The sequence below is a fragment of the Mauremys reevesii genome, linkage group 6 (genome assembly GCF_016161935.1).
Source record: "Mauremys reevesii isolate NIE-2019 linkage group 6, ASM1616193v1, whole genome shotgun sequence".
Classification (NCBI taxonomy): domain Eukaryota; kingdom Metazoa; phylum Chordata; order Testudines; family Geoemydidae; genus Mauremys; species Mauremys reevesii.
Window position 1 is genome coordinate 66,032,072 of NC_052628.1, and position 7,516 is coordinate 66,039,587.

At 43.8% G+C, this 7,516-nt stretch overlaps 1 protein-coding gene across 6 annotated transcripts in view; it reads right to left on the bottom strand.

The window, feature by feature from the left end:
- Window positions 1-5,104, bottom strand: part of TMEM232 (transmembrane protein 232) — a 126,486-nt gene extending 121,382 nt beyond the window's left edge. For 5 of the 6 annotated variants that reach the window (XR_005600725.1, XR_005600727.1, XM_039545513.1 and 2 more), the window contains exon 1: window positions 5,017-5,104. The gene's annotated coding sequence lies outside the window, so the exon portion shown is untranslated. The other variant, XM_039545510.1, reaches the window with a different exon arrangement.
- Between the last annotated feature and the right edge of the window lie 2,412 nt (window positions 5,105-7,516).

Here is a 7,516-nt window from a genome sequence, read left to right on the forward strand (position 1 = left end):
GCGTTATATCGAGGTAGAGGTGTATTTTCAGTCTTCAAATGGGACTAATTCATATGAGCATTTCCATGCTCATAAATAATTATTTTTGCCCATATTCATAGAACCATAGAATCATAGAACTGGAAGGGACCCCAAGAGGTCATCTAGTCCAGTCCCCTGCACTCAAGGCAGGACTAAGTATTATCTAGTCCATCCTGTCCAACCTGCTCTTAAAAATCCCCAATGATGGAGATTCTACAACTTCCCTAGGCAATTTATTCCAGTGCTTAATCACTCTGACAGTTAGGAAGTTTTTCCTAATGTCCAACCTAAACCTCCCTTGCTGCAATTTAAGCCCATTGTTCTTCTTAACCTCTGAGGATAGAACAAGAAACATTTTTTCTCCCTCCTCCTTGTAACAATCTTTTATGTACTTGAAAACTGTTAGCATGTCCCCTATCAGTCTTCTCTTCTCCAGACTAAACAATCCCAATTTTTTCAATCTTCCCTGATAGGTCATGTTTTCTAGACCTTTAATCATTTTTGTTGCTCTTCTCTGGACTTTCTCCAATTTGTCCACATCTTTCCTGAAATGTGGTGCCCAGAACTGGACACAATACTCCAGTTGAGGCCTAATCAGCGCGGAGTAGAGCAGAAGAATTACTTCTCATGTCTTGCTTACAATACTCCTGCTAATACATCCCAGAATGATGTTTGCTTTTTTTGCAACAGCGTTGCACTGTTCTCATATTTAGCTTGTGATCCACTATGACCCCAAGATCCCTTTCCGCACTACTCCTTCCTAGGCAGTTATTTCCCATTTTGAACACTTGATATGAGGTAACCAAAAATGAATATACGGTAATATTCCAGGTGAGGGCTTATCTTTGATTTATATAATGGTATTATAATATTTCCCATATTCTCCATCTGATTCCATATTAAGGTTTTGGCTCAATTTCAACTTTTCCAGTAGCTAGTTCCACAGTCAAGTACTCTCCATCAAAAACATTTTATCTTTCTTTATTTTATACCATAAAATGTACTAAAATACAATAAATAAACTGAACTAAGTAAATACATGGAATGATTAGTGGTGCACTGGCATATTATTGCATACCTAATTCAGGACCAGCTTTTGCAGCAAACATGGGTGTTAACAAACTTGATATAACTATATTCAGGAGCCAGAACTTTTCAAAACTGTAGTCTACCAACCATCTCACCCAGTTACAGTTATAAAGATATGAGAATGAGTACTACCATCTAAGGAAAAAGCAGATTACTCTGAATTTATTAAAAGTAATTCCAATTTTCTCATGATCATGATGTTGCATCACTATTTCACCTATGTTAATTCCAAATTAATCTAAATTATTTTTTTCTTACAGAAAGATCCAGCAGCAAGCCCACAATTTTAAATCAGGTTCTGTGACTCCCATCAACTAAAACTTCAATCACTATACCATTTCTTTTACTGTTGTAAAAAGCATGACTGTAGTATTGTTTCCACCCCAACCTACTTGTGAGATCTGTCTGAACATTCCTGCCAAAAAACCCTGTACCCTACCTTTCTTATTCAGCATACCAATAACATTTTAAATTGCCTAAATTTACAATATACTCTATTTACATGATATAATGTAATGGTTCTGATTCTCCTCTCTGTCAGCTTGTGTTAACTGGGACTGTCTTCATTGATAGGCTGGGAAATAGACCTCACCACCACCAATGGGCCTGCTCTGTAAGGTCTATGTGGCTAAATCCCTGAATACGTGGAAAAACACATAGATATGTTTTTATACAATAGTCTGTCTATGTTTTCAATTTTCAGAAATTTCTAAAGGGATTTGTTAAAAACTCAGCAAATTAACCCTACAAAACTAGTACTGTAACGACCAATAATAAAAAGATTAAGGAAATTCAGTCTGATACTCCATCCTTGTCCTGTCCCTTTCATTCCTGTGTTATGCTGACATATTGCTATACTGAATGATCTAATTTATAATGTAATATGTGCAACATCAAGGAGCAACTAGCCAAGAAGTTAAGGAATGAGTCTCAGCTTTTTAACTCATTTTTTTCCTTGCCTCTGCTGGTGTGTGGAGGAAAGGGTGTATATCATCAGCTTGATGCAGGAGGAAAGGGGAGTTTACATGCTAATCCCCACTAAAACTAGTGAGATTTATGCATGGTAAATTACCCTGTGCAGTAAAATGAGAATATGTCCTTTGTTACATAAATAATTTTTTGTTGAAATAAACACAGTAAATAATATTTACAAATAAAATTAAGATAACCTTTGCATGACATCTTAGAAGTTAGAGATAGAAAAGATATAAAGCCATATATTTAATCTCGAAGCCAGTTCAGGACTCTTCCTTACACTGTATATAGAGTATTTTCCTCTGCAGTGGCTCCAAGGTCGTCTGTTTAGACAGCCCTGTGCTTCTCAGGGATCTTGGGAGAACCACATTATCTGGATGAAAAGCTTCCATCTCAATCTGAGGAATGGCAACCTTGCAAACCCACCTCTCCCTCCCACCCCACTTTGCCTCCTGACAGAAAGATCTGGAGGGAACCTCACCACATTTTCCTCCTATGTATTCTTGCCCTGTTTCCTTCCCCCACCCCCACCCCACCACCACAAGAAAGGGGAAAAAAATGATCCACTGAGATCTATTTAGGCTATAGAAGGCCTTGTGATGGCCTTGTCTCTTGGGACATTTACAGCTGCAGAGGACAACTCTCTAGGGCCCTCAGGCAAGACAGCTCCCAGCCTATGTAGCTAGAATACCAAAGAATCACAATGCTGAAAATTACACAACTATAAAATTCCAAAAAGATTGCAGCATAAATAACTACTGATATACAGTTAAGGCAAAATTTTCCCAGCGTCGGTCCAGGCAATCCCACTGGGCCAAGTTCTGCTCTCCATAATATCCACGCAACCTCAATGATCTTTTTTTTTTAATCATTTTAGAGCATTCACGGATATTCAACCAATCTGATTGCTCACCTTATAAACCTGCATAATGCCTTGAATAAGTTGGACACTTGGCGCTAGATCTGTAAAAAAACCAGTCCATTCCTTTGTAAAAGCATCAGTTGAACAGTGAGAGAAAGGGGAAACAAATTTAGGCCCAATTGCTTGCATGTCTGCAAGTTGAGAGGGTCCCAGAGCCTGCGCTGCAGCCCAATTCTACATTGCAATTAAACAGCCCCACAGCCAGAGACCCGCAAGCCTGAGTCAGCAGGCAAAGGCCAGTCAGGGGGTTTTAATTGCAGTGTAGACATACCTAATGTGCTGTCAAGCACACATAGTAAACAACCTCAAAAATTGAGAACAATTTTTTTTCTTCAATATCGTTCATTGATAGTAATCATTTAGGCCCCGATCCTGCAAATACTTATACACACATGCTTAATTTTACTACCATGAGTAATCCTGCTGATTTACAGTAGTAAAGTTAAGCATGTGCATAAGTGCAGAATCAAAGCTTTAGGTGTTACTTATAATCAAAGTAGGTTAAAAAAAACGCATTATTTTAGCTTGTGGTGTCCCTCTAATAAAGTGAAAGGAATTAAAATATCTTGGCTTATTTACAGAAATTTTGTACAATATCATTTTGTTTCCCATTATGATTATTTATTATTCATTAAGTGCTGATAACAGGCCAAGCACTGTACAAGACACAAGCTGAAGTGACTCTGGCAGAATTTACAATCTACAGCCCTGATCACACAAAAACTCTGTCATTTGCTTAACTTTACTACCTTGACTAGTCCCACTGAAATCATTGAAACTACTCGAGGTAGTAAGCATGATCCTAAATGTTTGCCGGATCAGGGCCTAAGGCTCTGCTCTTGCAAAAAATTACTTTACACACTGAGTAATCTCACTGAAGTCAATGGACCACTTGCAGCCAGGGCCGGCTCTACAGTTTTCGCTGCCCCAACCAGCGCGCCGAATTGCCGCCTGGGGGCAATCCGTGTGCCCTTAGGGCAGCAGGCACATTTCCGCGGCGGCAGCTTCTATGTTTAGCTGAAGCCACCGCGGAGAGCTAAACATAGAAGCTGCCACCAAATTGCCGCCACCACGGAAACGCGCCTGCCGCCCTAAAGGCACACGGACTGCCCCCGCTGTCCCGACTCCCAGGCAGCAATTCGGCGCGCTGCTTGGGGGCAAAACAACAGGGACTGCCGCGCCTTTCAGAATGCCGCCCCAAGCACCAGCTTGGAATGCTGGTACCTGGAGCCGGCCCTGCTTGCAGCACATAAAGTTATACAAGTGAATAAGTCTTTGTGGGATCAGGGTTTACCACAAATGCTCAAGCATGTGCATAGCTTTATGCCCATGATTCATGAATAGTCAATGCCTTGACTTCAACGGGAATGCTCCCATGTGCAAAGTGATGCAAATTCAAATTTACAGGCTAGGAAGCTTGAGGAAGAAACAGAGGAGTAGTTTATTCTAACTGTCATAAGTAAAGCGATTGTTTGAGAGAAGTTGTGTGTGTTAGTCAAAGAGAGCCAGGAGTGATGGCAGGTTGTATTTATGCAGCTTTACAAGCAATGTGAAAAGACTGGGAAGTTGTCAGAAGTAATATCAGGGATGGCTGGGGTTTCTTTATGGAGTCATTCCATATTAACAAACAAATATCTTCCCTTGAAAGCTGTGGTATAATTTGGCTTAGTGAGATGAAAATTAACTACAAAGGGAATTCACTTGACTTTGGCACTAGATTTAACAGGTTCCTGAGCATGATAACAGCCTTCTGGATGTATGCAAAATGTAGAGCAAGTAACACTGATACCTGAACGGATTCGAAAAGTCAGACTGTCCTTGGCAGGGCAGGAGAGGAAAGGAGATGGCAAGGCCACTAGCGTATCAGAGATGCAATGTGCATTCTGGAGCAGGGCTGATGGCTCATGGGGGGCTCCAGGGGGAGGTTGGCAATCCCTGAACCTCTGACGTTTTAGAAACATTCTCGTGCCATCGCCAGGGCACCCAGCTCAGAGCCTCCTCCCGCTTACCTGAGTGTGACTAGAGTGGAGGCAGGAGCGTCCCTCAGCACCCAGCCAAAGCGACTCGCCTGCCAGGCCTCCGGCCGGTGCGGTTGCTAAGGACGCAGTTAGGTTGACGCCCAACCCATTGTGACGTGGGGAGGAGACGCTTCCGGCCGGCCGCAGCAACTGGCTCGGCGACTGCTATCGGGAGCTGGAGGCCGAGTTGCCAGTGGAGCTTGATACTCTACGCGCGCTCCCCTTGTGCGAAGAGGAAGCGGGGGGACGGGGCAGCCCCAGGGCGGGAAGGGCCTGGCTCAGCAGGGGGAGCCTGCAGGCAGAAAGCTCGTAGAGACAGGCGGGGGGCTGGGATTGCACCTGGCCAGCGGTTAGAGCCTGTAGGAGGGGACAGGCAGGCAGGGGGCACCGGGGTGGGGGGTCTCAATGGGCCGAGGTTCCTCCCCTTGCTTCGCACACATTCTTCTCTCTTCTGCTGGGTTCGGAGTTGGCCGCCACGCGTTTGGGGGCTCAGTCCAGTTTTCCTACCTCCCCCGACGTGTCCGCGGGTTCTGAAGATACTGCCCCCCGCCAACCCCGGGCCGAGCGCCACACCGCTCAGAGGCTGAGCTGCTGTCATGTCTCCTTATTAATCGTTGTTATTGTTACAAATTGCAGAAATCGGACAGGTTAAGGCATGAGACGGAAATGGGTGTGCTTCAGAAATGAATCCCGGGTTATTTTAAGATTCATGTTCCAATGGTTTTCTTGTGACATGCTGTCAGGCCTTTGTCACTGACAAAGAGGTCTTAGCAAATTGAGTGGTGACTTTTCACTTTGTCTCCAGCCTCCTCACGGTCACCTGGGCAAGGAAATGCTAGTCTAAATTATTCTGTCCATCATGTGGTTGCATGGAGATATTTAAAAAAAAAAAAACTATTTTCATGGGGGTACCTCAGCCATTCCTTTTCATTTTGTTGCCAGCATGTTCACCTCCACCCCCGCCCGGTGATTGTTTTTTTTTCCTGGCTAACCCCCCCTATCTGTGACTAATCTGGTAACAAAAAGCCAGCAATAATATATCTTTGTTCTGTTTTATTGATATGGACAAATAATACTAGACTGTAAGTGCCTCCATCAACACATCACATTACTGAGAACTGTAATTTCTCTTTTCAGCTTTGATGACATTTTGTGTCAAGCCTATTACAAATTTACCACACTACCCTGAGGACACAACCATCAGTAATAACTCTGAAAGAACAAGATACCCATGTAATATCATTAGCTGCGAATTACATTACCAATTGCATTTGCCCATTGTCACTGATACTTAGCCTTTTGCCCTTCTCTTCAAACTAAAAACTACTTCCTAAATATCTGACAGTGAGTGATCAAGCAAGTTTAGTAGTTAAGGTTGGCACAGACTGTTTCCGACTGGTTCTGGCTTGTCCCCCACATATGCCAGCTAAAGCAAAGAAAGCATTTTTTCATGCATATGGCAGACATGAGAATCATAGACCTCTACCCCGATATAACGCAACCCGATATAACACAAATTCGGATATAACATGGTAAAGCAATGCTCCGGGGTGGGGGTGGGGGGGCGCTGCACACTCTGGTGGATCAAAGCAAGTTTGATATAATGTGGTTTCACCTATAACACGGTAAGAATTTTTTGGCTCCTGAGGACAGCGTTATATCGAGGTAGAGGTGTATTTGAATTTTATTGTTATATTGGGATTGAAATCAAGTCTATACTAATCTGTGTGAATGTGAAATATTTTCTAATTTATACTGTGTGCAGATGTGGTCACCACATCTCAAAAAAGATATATTGGAACAGGTTCCACATGAGGAGAGATTAATAAGACTTTTCAGCTTGGAAAAGAGACGACTAAGGGCAAGGAGGGATACGGCAGAGATCTATAAAATCATGACTGCTATGCAAAAAGTAAATACGGAAGTGTTACTTCCTCTCATAACACCAGAAGTAGGGGTCACACAGTGAAATTAACGAGCAGCAGGTTTAAAACAAACAAAAGGAAGTATTGCTTTGCACAATGAACAGTCAGCCTGTGGAACTCTGCCTGAGGATGCTGTGAAGGCCAAGACTATAACAGGGTTAAAAAAAGAACTAGATACATTCTTGGAGGATAGGGTCATCAATGGCTATTAGCCAGGATGGGCAGGCATGGTGTCCCTAGCCTCTGTTTGCCAGAAGCTGACAATTGGCAATAGGAAGGCGCCGACTTCCCCTCTGCCTGGTGGATGCTCGACACCCCCCCATACCTATGGCCCCGCCTCTTCCCACCCATGCACCGCCCTCGGCCCAACCCCATTCCACCCCTTCCCCGAAGTCCCCATCTCACACTGCTTTTTCACACCCCAGCCCCGCCCCCTTCCCACCCCCATTCCACCTCTGCCCTGCCTCACCTTTTCTCTGCCTCCTCCCCTGAGCACGCCATGTCCCCGCTCCTTCCCCTCCCTCCCAGAAAGTCCTAAGTGCCACCAAACAGCTGGTAGGCGGCAG